Source organism: Equus quagga, chromosome 12, assembly GCF_021613505.1.
Source record: "Equus quagga isolate Etosha38 chromosome 12, UCLA_HA_Equagga_1.0, whole genome shotgun sequence".
In the NCBI taxonomy this organism is placed as follows: Eukaryota; Metazoa; Chordata; class Mammalia; order Perissodactyla; family Equidae; genus Equus; species Equus quagga.
Window position 1 is genome coordinate 66,688,647 of NC_060278.1, and position 18,045 is coordinate 66,706,691.

Genomic DNA, 18,045 nt, shown 5'->3' on the forward strand with positions numbered 1-18,045 from the left:
GAACTTTCAGAGGTCCTTACTCTACCACTTTCACTGACATCATTCTGGTCTCTGCTTCTCTGTATACATCTGTCCACTCCTCTGTTGTATGTGCCCCGTTACTGCCAGCAGAGCTAAATGACCTGACAGTTCTTGTGCTAGTCATTCCTTAACTGGACTCTCCGGATCTCTAAGTTCAAATTCCTGTGAGAAAAAGTCTGCTTTTATCATTCCAGCCAATAGAACGATTCACCCTGTACCAGTCATCTGTATTTGGAGTGGAAGACCATGTATAAACATGGCCAGCTGGCCCCTTCTCTTAAGTAGGAGTTATATTGGGAGGTAATGACACAGAAAAGGAAGACAAGCAGCCTTGCACTTCTAGTACAGACTTCACTGTTAATTCCTCCCTCTGTACCAGTGACTCCATTCTCTCTTGTATATTCTGGAGACTTGTTTCCAGGAATGCAACCCTCAAATCACTCCCCTCAGGGCTAGGCTAGCTCTCCTTTCCCACCTTTCTGTCTTCCCTCAGGCCTCAGAAATGTGGCTTCTCTCCCCATTTATTCTGCCAGGGCTGCTGAAGACCAAGAGAATCACTTCTCCCCTTTTCTATAGGGCTTTTCCTGAAACACGCATACAAAGCTTTCCTTATTTTTCAAGGCTTTTGTTTCCTCCTTTCAGGACGTGGAGACGGAGTTTAATAAAAATTAAAATTTCAGGCCCCTTCTTCTCATCTGCTGCGTGATTCTGCTCCAGTGTTGTCCTGATCTTTGGGTGCTGGTTCCTTCCTCTCCACTTGCTTTGTGTCTTACTCTTTTACCTCAGTCATTGATTTGTATGGTCTCCCAGTTCTCCAACTGGCTGCTGATTCCTGTTGAGTTTGGATTATGTCCTAGTTTTTCTAGATTTTCTGTTTAGAGCCCAGCATCTTCAGCTTTCTCCAGTGTCTAAGATTACCCATTGACTAATCAAATCTTTCACGAACAAATCATTCAGTTATCAGAAGGATCATATGAGAGGCAAAGTGAATGGTTTATTTTAATGTGGGCTGTTGGTTTGCATAGCAGATGATGCTGATGCTCTGCCCACATTCCATTGGCTCACAACAGAAGTCAAGTATAGCTTGAGTAAACTCTTCTTGTACAGGCTGATGGGTTTCTACCTCAAACACCCGAGTCTCCCTCTTCCTGAGGCCTTCCTTTTGTCATAGGACACTCTTGGCCTACAAGATGGTCAGGCTGGAAGTGCTGGAGAGTGAATGCTCCCACGAGTAGCCCTCAACCAGTGATAGGTGGAGAGTGAGGACTAAGACCCCCCCTCCTCAGGTGGGACAACTCTGAAGTGTGAGTTTTAGATATCTCCCAGAGGTCCCAGCGCAGGTTCAAGAAATAGAGAAATACCCAAGAAGTAGAGAAATACATAACAAGATTAAAAGAGAAGCTCTTTATGACAGATGTCTTATTTACAACCTAGATTTTGAAATCTCAACCAGTTATTGCTTCATGTCAGGAAGAAAAAGGCACCCTATTAAAGAGGACAGAGGGTGATCTGCTATGTAGTTTCATATGTGATTTTCTATAAGATAATAAGAGTCTATAAGGTATTATCTCCCATTTTATTATAAGGGAATTGAAGTTCAGAGAGAAGGCATGACAGTCAAGACTTAAGGAAATACCAAGTACTGGTCCCCTCTGGTTCTACCCAGTCCTTAAGGCGGATTACCATCCCCCAGACCCTGGAATTGCCTAATACAGCAGGGAGACATGTATCCTGCTCAGGGGTGGCTCACTTCACAGGTGTGATGGTAGTGACGGAAGCCAACCTTGGTCTGCCCCTCTCCAATGCTGCGCCCTCCTCTCAGCTGGGGCCGCAAGTCTCCTTGTCAGCACAGCTGTTTCCCCTGGTCCTGGTTTTGCTTATCTGTTCTAACAACACAGATTGTTTATATTTCATGCCCCATCTTACCCTCCCTCTTCTCTAAAATGAAAATTTGGTTATTTTCTAAAGGGGATTTAGGACCAACAGTTTAAATTCATAAATATCAAAATGGAAAACCTGAATTCATCTTGGTCCTCCTGCCACATCCAAGAGGAGAAAGAACCCCCTAGGGGTCAAGGTTTTTTGACTTTTATCTAATTCTATGTAATATTTCCCACCATATTGTAGAAGCAGGAATTCTAAAAACTAGACTCCCTGGCCTTTCCAGGCTCTCTTGCAGCAAGGATTCTAGACTCAGGTTTGTTTTTTTTTTTAAAAGATTTTATTTTTTTCCTTTTTCCCCCCAAAACCCCCCGGTACATAGTTGTATATTCTTCGTTTTGGGTCCTTCTAGTTGTGGCACGTGGGACACTGCCTCAGCGTCGCCCGACGAGCAGTGCCATGTCCGCGCCCAAGACTCGAACCAATGAAACACCAGGCCGCCTGCAGCGGAGCACGCGAACTTAGCCTCGGCCATGAGGCCAGCCCCTCTAGACTCAGTTTTTGCCAATGGTATTTATTCATGCAAAATTTGGATGGTGGAAGGGATGTGGAAGCCACCTTTCTGCAGAGATGGTGGCTGATAGCCAGCCTCTGATTGACCTCCACGTTTACAGTGATGTGTGTGAGGGGGCTGCACTGGTGGCACTTGACAGGGCAGAGCAGACATAGTTTCCTGACCTGCTGCTGCAGTGGTGTGCTCCACTGGTGGCCCCTGACTCCTACGCCTTCAGCTTCTCCACAGATCTTGTGAGCACCAAAGTCCCTTATTAAATGCCCTTCTGCCCGAAATACCTAGCGTGTTGTCCAGCACTGAAAGTGGCCTAAGGAAGGAATGGAGTAGTCACAGAAAAACAGAATCAAAGCCTATATCAGGGTGTTCTTCAACTCCCCACAGAATTAATTAGTATGCTGTTATAGCTTCTCTCATCACGCTCAACCCCAGGCTTAACTCTAGCCCTCTCAGCACTTCTAAGAACGTCTGCTCATTAGTCCTCCTGTTGGCCTGTTCCGGTTGCTATTGCTATATAACAAACCATCCTCAAACTTAGTGGCATGAAATAGTTTTATCTTGCTCACAAACAAGGTATAGTGGGTGTGGCTTGTCTCTGCTCCACAATGTTGGGAGCATGAAGCTGCAGAGACTTCTTGGTGGCGGGTGACTTACCGGCTGGGGACTGGAATCGTTTAGAGGCCTCTTCGCTCACAAGTTTGGTGGTTGACGCTTGCTAGGCTGGAACTTTGACTGTCGATCAGAGCACCTACATGTGGCCTCCCCACATAACGAGGGCTTCCTTAAAACATGGCAGCCTCAGGTTGGCCAGATTCCTTACATGGCAGCTTAGGGCTCCCCAGGAAATGTCCTGAGAGAAACAGGTGAAGCTTCTTGGCCTTTTCTGACCTTGCAAGTCACACATTGCTGCTTTTGCTTTATTCTTTAGGTTGAAGCAGTCAAAAGCTAGCCTGGATTCAAGAGGAGGCGACACAGTCTACATATCTAGACGAAAGGAGCTTCAAAGAATTTATAGCCATAATTTAAAACCCCTTAATAATTTAAGCCATAATTTAAAACCCCTCTTTTCACAAGGTATCTCAGTAATTGTTTTTTCCCCCATTTTTATTTTATTATTTTATTTTTTTGTGAAAAAGATTGGCCCTGAGCTAACATCTGTGCCAATCTTCCTCTATTTTATGTGGGGTGCTACCGCAGCACAGCTTGGTGAGTGGTGCTAGGTCCATACCTAGGATCCAAACCTGTGAACCCCGGGCTGCCAAAGTGGAGTGCGAACTTAACCACTATGCCACCAGGCTGGCCCCCTCCCCCATTTTTATTGAGAAATAATTGACATACATCACTGTATAAGTTTAAGGTGTACAGTATGATGGCTTGATGGCCATACATTGTGAAATGACTGCCACAATAGGTTCAGCTAACGTCCTTCTTCTCATACAGATACAAAAATATGGAATACTTCATGAATTTGGGTGCCATCCTTGTGCAGGGGCCACGCTAATCCTCTCTGTATTGTTTCAATTTTAGTGTATGTGCTGCCAAAGTGAGCACTCTCAGTAATTGTCTAACAGTGGGATGGATATTCAGTCACTGAGCTTTTATTAAGATAATGGCATCTTCGAATCCACCTGTTTTCCACTCAAACCAACAAATTTCAAGTTTGAAAAGAAGATAAGCACTTTAACAAAAGTAGAGGTAAAAAGAAAAATATACCTGCTTAGTATTACATACTCTAAAGAGTTTTTCTACCAAAAAAAGAAAAAGGCTTTAATAATGTATTGCCAAAATGGTATTTTTTTTTAAAGATTGGCACCTGAGCTAACAACTGTTGCCAATCTTCTTCTTTTATTTTTTTGCTTTATCTCCCCAAATCTCCCTAGTACATAGTTGTATATCTTAGTTGTGGGTCCTTCTAGTTGTGGCACGTGGGACGCCACCTCAGCATGGCCTAATGAGCAGTGCCATGTCTGCACCCAGGATCCGAACCGTCGAAACCCTGGGCCGCCGAAGTGGAGCACACAAACCTGAGCACTCGGCCACAGGGTTGTGCCCAAAAATGGTATTTTTAAATAAAAAGAATTAATACAGAAAAGTAAACACCTCTTCTAGTCAGGGACGCTTTCTTTGGCCTCCCCATCTGATGGTTTCATCTGTTCCAGTTTCTCAGCGTACGCTGTACTTGGTCCTCATAACGTGTATCTCAATTTATAAGGAAATATTTGTATGATTCTTTCTATAAACGTTTTACTGTGGAAAATTTCAAACATACGAAAGTAGATAGTATAGTATCTGGAACTCCCACGCTGCCATCACCAGCTTCCACATTTGATCAACTCTTGAGCAATCTTGTTTCGTCCATAGCCCCCATCCACTCCCTCCCTTTTGAAGCAAATCTAAGACATCATATAATTTCATCTGTAATGATTTCAATATGTACCTCTTAACAATAAAGCTTGTTTTTCTTAAACTTAACCACAATACCATCACACCTAAAATAAGAACAATAATTCTTCAATAGCAAATATCCAGTCAGTCCCAAATTTCCAGTTATCTCAGAGATGTTATAAATTTTATGGTTTGTTTGAATCAGGATCTAAAAAAGAGTCACATATTGCAATTAGTTAATATGTCTTTTTTTTTTTTAAAAGATTGGCACCTGAGCTAACATCTGTTGCCAATCTTTCTTTTTCTTCTTCTCCCCAAAGTCCCGCAGTACGTAGTTGTATATTTTTACTTATGGGTCCTTCTAGCTGTGGCATGTGGGATGCCGCTTCAGCAAGGCTTGATGAGTGATGCCATGTCCACGCCCAGGATCCGAACCGAGGAAACCCTGGGCCACCAAAGCGGAGCGTGAGAACTTAACCACTTGGCCTCAGGGCCGGTCCCAGTTAATATGTCTTTTAAATCTCTTTTACCGAATGCAATTTATTTGTTGAAGAAGTGGGGTGTCTGTCCTGTAGATTTTCCTATAGTTTTGATTTTGCTCACGGTTCTCTGTGGTGTCGTCTAACATGTCCCTTCTTCTTTATTTTTCCTGTAAATTGAAAGATGGGCAAGAGATTTTCAGGTTTGCAAAATGCTTTTGATTAATGCCTGCCCCCTTCTCTAAACTGTGAACTCCATGGAGGAGGGCTCATAAATATTTTTCTTTCAACTGAAACTTAGCATTCAGCATGGTGCCTCGTATAGAATAGGCACTCAATAAATATTAGTTGAATGAATGAATGAATAAATGAATGAATGAATGAACACACGCAGGAACTGTGTACCTAGGAGGGAGCAGTCTACTGTAATGTTCCCAGGGCCCATCTTAGGCCACAGAAGACATTTTCAGAGTTTACATTAGCCTCATTCATTCACTCGTGAGTGCCTATCACGTACCAGGTGCTGTTCTAGGCACTGGGATCAGGACATCAGGAAACAAGGCAGAGTCATGCCTTCTCAGGCCCAATAATCTAGGTCAGCTGATTTCTCAGATGATAATAATTTAGAAGGGTCCTAAGGGACTCCTGGATGCACAGCAGCCATTTGTGACAACCAAGGGAGACTTCAGGGCCCGTTCAACCTAGGTTAGGATCCTACCTCCATCATTGGTTAACCATGTGACCCTGAGTGGGTAGTTGAAACTCCCCCTCAGTTCCCTAATCTGTAAAATGGGATGATATTGCTGACTCCATGGGGTTGCATGAGGATGCTGCCAACTCTTTTCACGCTCTGCTCATATCACCTTAGCCTGTGTCTATGTTTTTCTGTTGGAGGGCATTGTCTGGGGCCCAGCTGAGATGCAGACCTAAAATTCTAAAGATCTCCTATCCGCCTCAACAATCCTCAAACAGGGGAGATAAGAGGGGAACTAGTTGGTGAATAAACACTCCAATTTCCTCACTCCTCAGTAGGACAGTAACAAGGTGTGTCCCGGCTCTCAGAGGGTCCCCAGTGAGATGGTGAGTTCCTGTTGCCCATGCAGTAACCTGCTCACTAACACCCTCTCTGCTGGCAGCTCCCCTCTCCTTCCACACACCCTCCCTCTGCTTCTTGGGATCCCCTCCAGGGAACTATGTTTACGCCCATATTTACTCTGGCTCCACTTTGGGATGGAATGTCAAATGAAATGAGATATGAGCAATAGTTAGGAGCGCCCCAGACGGGGTGAGATCCACTAGGTATATTATCTTTAAAGGACAGCTGAAAGCGAAGGAAGTGGCAGAAATCTTCAAATGAGAAAGGAATTCAAAAATCACGGGAATTGGTGAAGATTCAAAGCAGAGGTGAGCTTTGCCATCCCCTTTGGTCTCTCCTAGACAGGGCACTGAAGGAAGCCACAGCTCAGGGCTTGATAGGCAGAACAATGCCCCAAGTCAGCGGCAGTTGGTTATATTATGATCACTTTCTCTGAGCTCACTCTCTTTGAGAAGCTAGGAGTTGTGAAATCCATTTAGGAAAGATTTCCTTCAAAAATGGTTAAATTTAAAAAAAACTTTAAACAGATGGTAAGCTTCTATTATTTTGGGAAATTCACCAGCGTAGATTGGCTCCTTCCTGGACAATGGCGGATACATGAGAGTTGATTGTTTCAGCACCTGCACCGATGTTTGTTGTGTCTCTGACAAGGCGTGGCTGGGCATTGTCAATCAAGTGGGCTCTTCATTATCTCTGCTGTTGTTCCAGGAATCAGAGCTGTTATCAATGCCCAAGCCTTATTCTGCATAACTCAGCCACAATACACAGAGAAATGAGAAAACAGGTGATAGAGTGAATAACGTTCTCTCAGGACCACATTTCATGCAAACACTGCATTTCCCAGCTGATTCTTTTTTATTTTAACTTTTTCATTACCAAGATAATAAATGATCATCGTAAAACCACAAACAATGAAAAATGTATAAAGTGAAAGCCCCCTCCTGTTCTCCAGCCCGCTTTCTGGGATGAACTTCTACCAGCATTGTGTTAAACACCCAGAGAGACATACCCAGCACACGTGTGTGTGCACCAAACACTCTCACACATACCATTTTGTCTTTCTCACTCTACCGTCTATCCCAGCCATCTCTCTATCACCAACATTTTGTTCTGTGGATAGTCTCACAGGATTCCATTGCACGGATGTCTCATATCCATTCCCCTTTTGGACATTTATTCTGTGCAAAATATTTAGACAGTCAACATAAGTTTGTGCATTTATGAGACAGTTTCCACAAAATGAATTGCTAGGATTGGAATGACGAGATTTAAGAGCATGCACATTTTTATCTTTTGCTTAATACTTTCAAACTGCCCCTCAAATCAGGCCAAAAAATGTCTTTAATTGTTGTTTTAATTTGCATTTCTTTTTAAATTAGTTATGGTTAAGCTTTTTCCCCACATTTATTGGCTGTTTGAATTTTCTCTATGAACTGTGTGGAAATAAAGACTAGCCAAAAGAGAGCAGGGAAAGGCTATTTATTCAGAGCTTGTGATAGCAAGGGAGACGGCCACCGCTGCCTGCGTTTGGCAGAGGCTCAAACTCAAGTCGGCGAGCTGGAAACCTTTCTAGTGGAAGAAAGGAAGGCTTCAGTTCAAGTGGGCCCTGACTGGCGGCTGTTGGCCTGAGGAAGCTGGAGGCAGGCTACCTTGCAGCAGCATCCTATGTGACAGGTGAGGTGAGCATATTTGTCTTTCTCTGTTGGTCCCAAGTTGGATGCGGGGGCATAAATTAGGGAAGCTGTCAGTTATTGACTAAGTTCTGGCTGTTTGGGGCCGATTGCTGCAGAGCTTCTGGTTTGGCTTCCTGGACTGGTTGCTGCAGATTGTGGATTAGAGTTGTATTTTTATATATGGCTTGGCCATTGTCAGTTATTATATTCAGCCACTCAACTGCTTTTTCATTTCTGTTGCTTATATTCCTGTTGGGCTGTTGATTTTTTGTCCCTGGCAGTTTGTAAGTTCAGAGGAGGGACACCAATGTTGTGGCTTCAGTCTTCGGGATTTTGTTATATAGTTAAAGCAAAACTCATTTCTGTCAGCGTCGGGGAGACTTTAAGAAGCATGTGTGTACACGTCTCTCTGTAATGCAGCTATGCTGCTTAGGAGGAAAAGGGGAGTTTCAACTCTGCAAAATGAAGTGCTCTGCAGAAAGCAAAGCAACCTGTCTGGCCCTCGTTTGAGGCATATGTAAAGTTGGGGGTGGAGGCTGCTCTTTGGGGTGGGGTTTACGGCGGCCCTACAGAATGGAGCAGAATGGAGCCCCGGGAGCCATGCATCATGGAGCCTCCAGAAGGAAGATGCTGTGTGGCAGCTCTTCTTGTCGCTGGTGCTACTCTGCACAAGGCTTACATTTAAAAGTCTGGGAATCGTCATCATGCTTTAAGACTAAAATTTAAAATAAACATGATACATCCATTCATCTTTAATCTTGGGAGAGCAAGCATTGAGTCATTTACCAAAAAGTCTATGTGGGTCTCTTTTCGGGAGGCAGCAGCATGGGGTCAAGAAAGCTTGGGTCTGTCACATCAGCTGCCTTCCACTTGGCAGCCTTTGGAGTCCTCTTTAGCATTTCCGAGTTCTGTCCCCAACCACCATCTGCAGTGCTGTTTTTGGAGGACTGCCCTCGGGCTATTGGGTCCTGGGAGTCCATTTCCTCCTCCCTCTTAACCAGTGGTGAAGGGTGTGTGGGTGTGAAAGCTGACCCCTTCCTTGGTCGTGACTTACACTCCAGAATTCCTTGTGGGACCACTCCCGCAACAGGTGTTTGCCTGAGAGGGCTTCTCAGCCTGACTTCCTCCTTTTCTCTATCCTGCCCCTCCAGTTCCCTTCCAGTCTCCCCTGGGAGCACCTCCTTAATACATTACCTTCCTACCAATCATTGTTTCAGGGTCTTCTTCTGTTACTGGACCAAAGTGAGTGCGCTTCTTAGTGAGTTGAAATCAGAGCTTTCACCAGAAGTAGTTGTCGCCAAAGTAAAACTCATTTGCCGCAAATAAGGAGACCACGTGTAATTCTTTCCAAAGCCAAGGCTCCCCGAGCAAGAGAAAGCAGGTGTCTGTTATTTTGGGGGGGAATGAATATTCAATAGGGAAGTTCCATCATCACGTGAAGAGGTGGGTATAAGCTCGCACAGGCGCAGTTTGAAAACATGCTCTCACATACATCGCATGGTATGCTAATAAGGCCTAGGCTCCTCCTGGGGCAGAGATTTTAGTGTTAATATGAAGCAGAGAGTGACTTTAGGTCATCTCCTGCTGTCTGCTCAGGCACTGACCTTGAGGTGGGACTCAGTCTGTCCAGACCAGTTCGCAATGTTGTGTCTTCTTCATACAGCTCTGAAAAACAACCTTGAGGAAGTGTTTTTCACTTTAAGACTTCCCTTTGAGCTGCTTGGGGCATACCCCTGTGACACTTCTAAGGAACAGACTTAAAATAGCATCCGAATTCTAGACCTCTACCCGCATCTAGAAAATGAGAGTATGGACTAAATTATTTCTAAGGTCCTTTAAAGACTGAAAACTTTACGATTTCCATTAAATCTTGGTTACATGTTATATTTCCTTTAGAGAAAGGGTGCTTAATCGGGAACTCATGCATGGTTTTCAGAGGATCAGTGAACCCCTGGGAGTTGTATGCAAAATTGTGGATGTGATTTTTTTTCTGGGGAGAAGGTTCATAGCTTTCATTAGATTTCCAAGGAATCTATAACCCCCACCAAAGTTAGCAACTACTCCCTTCAGAATGCCTGTGAAAACAGCATTGCTATCTTCCCCAAAACATTAATCTTTTCAGATTAATAATGATTTGATGAAAACCATTTAGTGTTTATTTTGAAATGATATTAAGAAGTTTGTGATAACTGCAGTTATACAGCAGAGCTAACGCATTCCTCCTTGCCCAGTCTCTGATGGCCTTTTCTCTTGTAAACATAGTCTTTTGTAGGTTCAGACTTTTTTTGACCTTTTAATTGGGATTTAATAAAAGTGGCAACTTTTTTTCAGACAAGTGTTGAATAAACAAGCCTGGCTTTGCTAAAGAAGAAAATATGTTTGTCTGTGATTAATAAAGAATATGAAACCCACTTACTTGGGTTTCTCCCCACATTCCTCTCTGTCCTTCTCTTTTCATACACAGACAGGTATATAGACATAGACACACACAATTGTGAGTATCAGAAAAACACCCCAAAAGCTTTCAAGTGCAAGATTCAAAATCTGTTTTTGACAAAAATAGCCCCGGCTGGTTATAGTTAAGTCCCACTTGCTATGCACACAGTAGGTCAATAAATTATGAGCCAAGCAGCTGCTCCAGTTTTTAGAGACATTAGGTCCCGTGGGTAAACCGGGAGGAGGGAGGTGGTAGGATGCACAGAAGGCTCTTCTTGAGAAATGAAACATTTCCTCTTGTGCATCTGGGTCAGCCACGGATAGTTCCTCTTATAAAGGATATTTTATGAACCTGAATAATAAGAATTTATATAAATATACATGCACAAACTCACACGACGCATATGGAGGTAATAAAGAACAAGTAAGTAATGGGGAATTAAATGCATTGCAGGTTTCAGCCAGTCTTATAATCAACCAGGAGAGGGAGGTTTGAGTATGTGTGACATCACCTCGATGTTAAAGGGTATTTGTATCTTTAAACATGACTCCTATGAATCGGACATAAAGTGTTGAAAGCTTTGGGGGTAGGATTGGACCCCAAGATGTAGGCCAATTGTATACATGCTTTCATGATTTCACTCACTCACTCTGTGGTTTGCTAATTAAATTATTGAATATGTATTAATTGATGCCAGGTCCCACACTCATTGCTGTTCAAATGCTGATTCCTCTCTTGGGACTTACAGTGTGGAATAAAAGACTGCAATAAACTAGCAAACAAACACATGACTATCTAATTACCGATTCTGAAAAATGCTATTTATAAGGGAAGTGGTCCCAGGAGAAATCAGCAAGGAGAGGGAAACAGGACAGAGAAGCAAGGGGCCATCTCAGGCAAAATCTTGTAGCGAGTGGCTCTGGCCTGATCCCACAGGGGACTCTGGAGGATAAGGTGTGGCTTAGAGTTTGTGCTGCCTGAGGAAAGGGCTGGGCTTTCATACACATCTATCGGTCACTGCCTAGGGGATAGCCCAGGGGCTGGAAACCTCCAGGCACTCTGGTTCTCTGGGGACAAATTGGCTCCAGTAGTCTGACAGCTATCCTCTGAGTAAGAGTCAGAGGCCTGAGCAGTTGGAAGAAGAGCACACCCAGGCTGCAGAGAAGCACATGGACACTGTGGAAGGGCTCGGAGGGGATCTGGTCTGAGCGCCGACCGTGTCTGTCGTGGGAGTGGGTAACACTGAGATCTGAAAGTAGTAAGAATCAACCAGATGAAGTGATGGGTTGGGTAACAACACTTGAAGTGGAGAATAAAACCTGTGTAGTCCCTGAAGCAGGAGGAGCCCAGAGCAACCAAGGAACAGGCTGAGGAGTGAAGAACAGGCGCTGATGGAGGAGAAATGAGGTTGACGAGGTAGGCGGGCCTTCTGTTCAAGTTTGGTACTGAGTTCTCACTTCAATAATCCCCACGTCTCCAAACACAGGGCAGTGATGCAGGAAGTCTGAAAAGGCAAGCAGTTGGCTGGCTCAAGAAAGGGATGATCATCCCTGCAAACAGGGGTTACAGCGGAACACAGCACAGCACACGTAGAGAGCTGGAGCCTCTGCTTGCTGGGCTGTTGTCCTGAAGAAGGTAGTGACAGCTGGGACTTCAGCTCCTGAGAGGCCTAAAGGCGGCCCCTTGAATAGCATGGACCTGATGCAGGCTCACGGCTTCAAGCAGAGAATTCTATATACTGAGAAGCAAAGGCAAAAATAAAAGAAGATAAAAACCCGAGTAGTCATTGTATGACAGGCGAAAATCAACAGAAGTACCTAATATCTGGCCTCGTTCTGGCAAATGTTTTAGATGACAAGGGAAAGTAAAGTAATGTTATTTACTGAGCATACACTATATGGCAGGCACAGTCTGAGGTGCTGGACATGAGTTAGTTCATTGAATGCTCACGGTGACTCTGTGATGTAGGTGTTGTAATCCATGTGTTCAAATGAGATAACTGAGGCCCAGAGGAAAGAAGTAACTTTCCCAAGCTCCTGAGTCAAGATTGGAATCTGAACTGCCTATTTCCAGAACCTGTGACGTTAACCAGTCTGTTATATCCTTCAAGCATCCCGACAGGAAACGAGAGGCCGGCACACCATCAGACCTCACTGTCCTCTCATGCTAAGTGCTGGAAGACAACGAATGGGATCTACCAAACGTGGAGGGAGCAAGTGGTGATGCAGTCTCACTTTCTTTCATATGGAAAGTCAAGGAAAGACGTTGTCAATCAAGTATGCAACGATAAGAACAAGTCCATTGTACACTCCTCAAAAGACTACTTGAAAATGTATTCTGGGCAACCAAGAGGGGGTAGAAAGAAGGGAAGAAAGAGGAATGTGAGGGAGGGAGGAAGGCTACTGGGTTTTAGAGTTTTATCTGTGCCTTTCACTAGATTCTCAAGTTGACACTTTCCTAACCAGGTCAATATATTTCTTATCAATCAATTTGTGAGCTACACTTTATCCTTTTCTAGACACTCATTACATGAGCATGTAAACCCAGACTCAGAAAACCAAATCCTGATGGCTGGTGTCATCCGTGACCATAACATCACCATATTCTCTCTACCAAACAAATACATATTTGTTAAATGAATAGTATTATTCGCTTAACAAATATTATTGCGCACCTGCTCCAGCCCTGGTGTTGTACTAGGTGTTGGGAATTCCACATCAAAGAAGATAGACAAGGTCCCTGCCCTCACGGAAGTCACATGTCCACGGGGATAGGTTAACAATGAACAAGCAGGCAAATATATCACAAGATTGTTGTTGATTTAGCAAGTTGGTGGCTGGCAGTGCCATTTACTAAGATGAGGAAGACTTGGAACTGCTGACATTAGGGAAAGCGGGGGTCAAGTGTTCTATTTGGACACGTTAAATTTGAAATGATTGTTAGACCTCCACGAGAAAATGCTGATTAGGGGAGTAGGTAGCAACACATGCATTCACAGTAACTATGGTTTGTGTTAGTTCAGGTCCTCCAAGAAGCAGATACCAAGATGAGATTAGATGTGCAGAAAATTTGGGGAGAACACCTGTGAAGGATAAAGGGGAGGCAGCCCAGGAGGTGGAGAGAGTTCAGACCGTGATCCAGACCTGACCAGTGAAGGAGAGGGGGAAGACAGGAGGGTTGGCTAGGAAAATCTCAGACTGCAGCACGCTTCTCAGGAAACTGCAACCAGGCCCACGGAGAGTCTTTGAGCCAAAGTTACCCCTGGAAGGAGTCCCACATCTCACAGGAATGAGCCTGAATTAGTAAACCCCGTTGGTGCTTGGTTGTCAGTTTGGAGCAGCCCTCGGAAGCATGGGATCTTGAGGATGTGTCCACCTGGAGCCTTCTCCCCTGGACCAAATGCAGGAAAACCAGGATGCCAGAATTCATCGTCCCTACAGCCCTGAGCCTGCAGGTGGGTGTGGACAGGTCTCCATGTCCATGTCTGAGCATTTTGCAGCAAAGGAGGGGGCTGGAGGCAGAAGCAGGAGACGCAGCCATGTGTTGAGGACTGGGGACCAGCCTTCCTCACATCACCACGTGCTGGTGGGTAACTCCGAGGAGTCCAAGAATCCTAAGTGCCGACCTTGCCTTCCAGGTCATTTTACAAAGGAATACTTTTCAAAGTAGTAGGATAAACATGTTTTATCAAAAGCTCAATGGATAAATTTTAAGTATTTAAACATGATATGGGAGCCTCCATCTGTACCTTGCGCTAGGCCCTGCCTATGTTAGAACCGCTGAAAATTTAATGGAAGTTGTGGTTATACCTTCCTGAAAAATCCACATATAGACAGAAGATAGCATTCAAAAGATTTAAGAATTTTAAGAACTAGCCAGTAATATCAATTTATATATAAATCAACATATAAACCTTTGAAATTTCTAAATAACATACACATGTATTTTATATACTTTATACTATGTATAATATAATATATAATATAATGTAGAAATCTATTATATATGATATAATTCTATACTATAATATATTCTATATCTTATAATAAATTGCTCACCAAGTAATATAATTGTAGGTTATTAAGTCATTCTAATAAGTTTTGATTGATTTTAGAAATTGTTAGTGTGACCTTTGGTTTAACTCAGCTGTCACTAGCTAAACGATGCCTGTGTCTTCATGACTGAACACAGGAAAGCTTATCAAACTCTCTCTTATTAAATTGGTGGTCATTAGGTTCCCTGCTCCTGGGTCATTTTTGCAGCTAGAAGGAGCATTGCACCTTAGCCTGCATATCCAGCATGGCCAGGACCTGGGGCCTCAGCTCCTGACAGCTAGCCACCCACCTGCTTCTCCTGCAGCCCGCTCTGTAGGTCCTGCCACATAAGCCTGCCCCAGAGCAATGGACAGGCCATGCCCAGGCCCTGCCACCATGCTGCCATCCCCACCTTGGTCTACACAGAGCTACCAGTGGCCACCCACTTCCTCACTGGCCCTGTCCCCGGGTTCTATTACCTTTTGCCATGGCCAAGTCTAGTTACGGTTAGACCAGTCAGACAGGAAGCATTTCGATAACCATCAGTGCAGGCAGTACAGCGCTTATTAGACAATATCATTCTGTACTCAAACACAGACTTTATGCAATTCCGCACAATTACTGACCTCTGAATCCCCCCAGATAAAAACTCCGGTGGGAAAGAGTCAGTGACACGCCAGAGAGCTCTGTGAGAGCATAGATGGACCTCATCTATCCTAATTGACCTGGTTTCTATGGCCTGGCATCTAGCTGGTGCTCAATAGATATTGACTGATTGGCACAACTCTCACCCCATCAATTTAATGGCATCAAAAGTATAGTTTCGCTACAGGTCAACCAAATCCTCAAGTTCACCCCAGTTCCCCTATAAACAAAAGGCTTTCATATAGGAGAGGCTGCTAGTAATCAATGGTTTGGATTATATTTCTCTTTTCCCTTTTGGACCTCCACTCCTGTCTTTTAAAAGTACACATTGATCCCATTCTACATTTGATGGATTAAAACTTTCAAGTTCCCATGAGGAACTTCTGCTCTAGAGATGCAGAATGAAGGGAAGTCATACAGTTGAGTTCACAATTTCCGAAGGAAATAGAGCTGAGATGGGAATTTGATACAAATATGTTTTCCCTCTCTCTTCAACAGAGAGCACAATTTTGGAAAGATCCTCAGGTTAGGAGGGTCTCAATTCCAGCTTGCCTGTTCTAGCATGCACCAGTTCTCTCATGTAGCCAGTAGAGCGATGAGCTGAACCTTTTAGGTAATTGATCCTACTCACAAATTACAGATGCAATAATTTTCAGGTTGGTAAATCAACTAATCAAGCATGAGAATTGGTTCCTAACTAGGCAAAAAGAGGAGAGTTCTTGGGGATATTTAAAAAGCTCAGGGACAATGAATTCTCAGCTGCATTCCTCCAAGGTGTCATAAGTGTATCAGACATCAGGACCCAAGGAGGCCAAACCCAGGAGGTGGGAGACAGCAGAGGCATCAACAATAACAGAGCCCAGGGACCAGTTCCAAATCAAGGCAGGCAGATCAGATAATATATAAAGGAGGATAGGAAAGCAAAAGACCCCTTCTATTGTCCACATGCTCAGCCTGCATTATTCAAAGACAGATTTTTAAATATGTATCAGCATTCCAGTAAACAGGGTAAGCTTGCTAATAACCGTGCAATTCAGCAATCGCCACTCCAAATAAATACATTAGAAATGTCATTACTCTAATCAGATTAACTGCTGCCCCTCATGTTATGCTTTGAATAATCATTAAAATTATTCTTAGTGAATTTGGCAAGTACATTGTCTATAAAGACACAGAAGAAATAGTGGCTCCCTAGTATTTTTCCTCTTTAAATAAGTTTCTTAAACACTTTTAAATGCGTGGATTTTTTTTCCCCATATGAGTGACTTAATAATGTAAGACCAGCTGTGTTCAGTTTCATATTTCTAGCGCCAGGGTGTAAGTTTTATGCTGGATTTCATTATTCATTACAGCAGCGCATGCTTTTTATGAGAACAATTGCTATGATAGGTTAAATGTCATTATTTCCAAAACTACCCTCACAGATTAGCTGCTGCATCACCTTCTGGACACTTGCACTTGAACATTTGAACCATAGCTCATAATTGTGTTCTTCACTAGGCTGATTCTTCCAGCTAATAATGCCTATAAATGCTTTTTCAATAGCCAGAGACCCACTCCTGTGAATCAAGATGTCTCTACTCACTTTGGCATTGGGTGACAGCTGGGATCTTTTGTAAGTGAATTGAGATCTAGCGATGAGTTTATTTTCTATGGCAGTCATATTCATGATGTGAAGGCCGTTAAAATTCGGACTTGTATTAGCAGATGTTCAACATTTTTTAACTTATGGGAGTTAAGAGGGAGGCACACTATACTCATTCATTAAAATAATTTTCCTATCGAAAAGAAAATGTTCTTTTATGCTAGAGAATGTTTAGGAGCATTAACACTTAACAAATAGATGTATTACACTCAGCTTTAGCAAACATCTAATGAACACCTACTCTCTTCCAGAAAGGAGGCAGGCACTTGCGCACACACTAATAATCCGCCTGAGATGGGGACCATAAACTCTAACTTGACTTTTGTTTATTTCGCTTTGTTTCTTTTCTGTAATCACTTGAGCTTTTCCACCATGCTTTTCTATCTTGAAAATATCAAAAGCCTTCTGATCTATCCATATATAGGGAAAACAGAAGGAAACAGTTGGAAATTTAGCCAATGACAGTTGCCCAAAAGTAGCAATAGAAACAAATCACATAAGAATTGTCTAGTTCCTTCTGCAAAATTTCTCTCTCTCCCATGCACTTTCTATTCTTCAACTGCAATGATGGCATTTCTTTGTAACTGGCTTTCTTAAATACTTGTGTATCTATTGGTCACGTCTATTCCCAATGGGAATTCCTGCCATCCCAGAATGTCTTAGAAAGCAACAGGACAATCTTCTTTTTTTAAGAGAAAGTAATGTGGATTTAGAGAAAGGTCACTGGCAAATTTACAAAGCCAAGTAGGGGAGTGCAACTTGGTCCCTGGAATGGAAACGAGAAAAGATCCTTTCATGAGACGAATAGACCAATACCTTACTTTTCAATTTAGAGTACCACAAAAAAGAACCTTTGACTCTGGTTGTAGGAACTCTGAAGATTTCTTTGGATTAACTAACCATTCCTCTAGATTTGCTAAGATAAAAGAATTATAAGTGGGAAGGCAACCTTCAGCTCATCCAATTCCTTAATTTTGCATTTAGGAAAGCAACACATGGTTCAGCAGACGCAGAACTCAACCAAAAACATGGATGTCCTTCAATGTAGTTTTGTGTTCTTTTCTTTACCCCAATATTGTCTGTGATTTTTTACATCACCTCCCCCTATTCTTTCTTCCTCTTGAAGGTAAAATGTACCCTCATCAAAACATAATTAATCCAACAGCCCATCCAACGTG

At 43.2% G+C, this 18,045-nt stretch overlaps 1 non-coding gene across 1 annotated transcript; it reads right to left on the reverse strand.

Annotated features, from left to right (window-relative positions):
- Nucleotides 1-3,917: 3,917 nt before the first annotated feature.
- On the reverse strand, nucleotides 3,918-4,024 carry LOC124249237 (U6 spliceosomal RNA). Its single transcript, XR_006891308.1, has one exon. It is a non-coding gene; the product is annotated as a U6 spliceosomal RNA (small nuclear RNA).
- Between the last annotated feature and the right edge of the window lie 14,021 nt (nucleotides 4,025-18,045).